Below are 1,397 nucleotides of genomic sequence, written 5' to 3'. Positions count from 1 at the left end.
ACCCAACCCCTTCAGTCCAAGGGGAGAACAGTTGTTGAGAGTTGGGACTCGGCGAAATGAGGCTAAGAGCTCTCTGAGAACTAGAGACTCATCAAGGGGTGCTCAGGGCCTGCTCAACCCTTCCTTGGGAGTGGGATGCAGGGAAACTGGAAGCCTAACTTCCCACGGGTCCCATTCCTCCTGGGCCCCTAGTCCCCTCCCCACTGTGGAGTGTGGGCATGTGGAACTCTGGCACGTACCCGGTGATAAGGGCCACCCAGCAGGCAGGACGTGGGCTACGTGAGGGACCAATGGAGGCGGCTGCTTTGGCCAGCGGCTGCCCGCCCAGCCCAAGGGGCCAAGGCCAGGAGGCTGGGCCGTGGGGTCCATTGTCTGCCTGCCGCCCCCCTCCTCTGGCGAGCACAAGCTCAGCAACAGCCGACAGCGGGCCCTTGGCAGAAGCTAGGTCCTGTTCCCCCCCCACAGGCACGCCCTGGCCTGCACGTCTTCTCCTGGGCCTCCAGCCATGATGGCGTTGCCCGCTGTGCTGACCACTGCTGCCACTGGCCTCTAGGGGGCACTGCTGGGGCACTTAGGAAGTCCTTGCATTGTGAGCCAGGGCCTGGGGCCCTCATCATGGGGTTGTCAGAAGCTCAGCCCACTGGGGTAGGGCAGACTGGGGAGGGGGCAGTGGCAAGGTGGGTCACCCGGGCAGAGGGTGGAGCAAGGTGACCCCCAGGATGTGGCCTTGGAGAGTTATAGAAATGTCCTTGTCAAGCTCCAGGTCTACAACAGGTGGGGCAAGAGGGTAGGAAGCTAGTGTTGACCAGCAGTGTGACTTTGGGCCTCCTCCCCTCAGATCTCAGTTTCCTTATCTGTATAATGCGGGGACTGGAGCGGACCCATCTCTAGGTTTAACGTTCTGTGATTCGTGGCACCCTTGCTCTTCCTGGCTGGGTTCAGCCCCAGTTGAAACCAGTGGGCAAGATGGGGCATGTCTTGATCTGTGTCTCCCTTTCCCACTTCTTCATCAAAGTGGTAGAAGGGCTGGGGTTTCTGCAGCCCAATACCCTTGGGAGTCATTGAGATGCGGCCTGACAGCTCACATCCCCCTCAGAGCCCCTAGTCCCAGGACTCCCAGGGGCACAGCTATGGCCTCTAATCAGCAGGTTAAAAATAACACCCATGGGCTCTTCTCTCTCCACAGGAATGGTGTTTGTGTTGGCATCTGTGGCCCCTCTTGGCCCTGCCAACTTGCACAGCATGTGACATTGTCAGGGGACCGTAGGTGTGAAGAAGGAGTTAGCTGGAGGGGCTTGCACTGCCCTGCTCCAGGTGAAGGTGCAGAGCAGAGGTCAGGGACAGCTGGCAGGGCCACCTGTGGCCACAAGGCTGCCCATGAGGCTGAGGGCGCATGA

The sequence above is a fragment of the Rhinopithecus roxellana genome, chromosome 4 (assembly GCF_007565055.1).
Source record: "Rhinopithecus roxellana isolate Shanxi Qingling chromosome 4, ASM756505v1, whole genome shotgun sequence".
Taxonomy (NCBI): Eukaryota; Metazoa; Chordata; class Mammalia; order Primates; family Cercopithecidae; genus Rhinopithecus; species Rhinopithecus roxellana.
Note: the sequence above shows the minus strand (reverse complement) of the source record.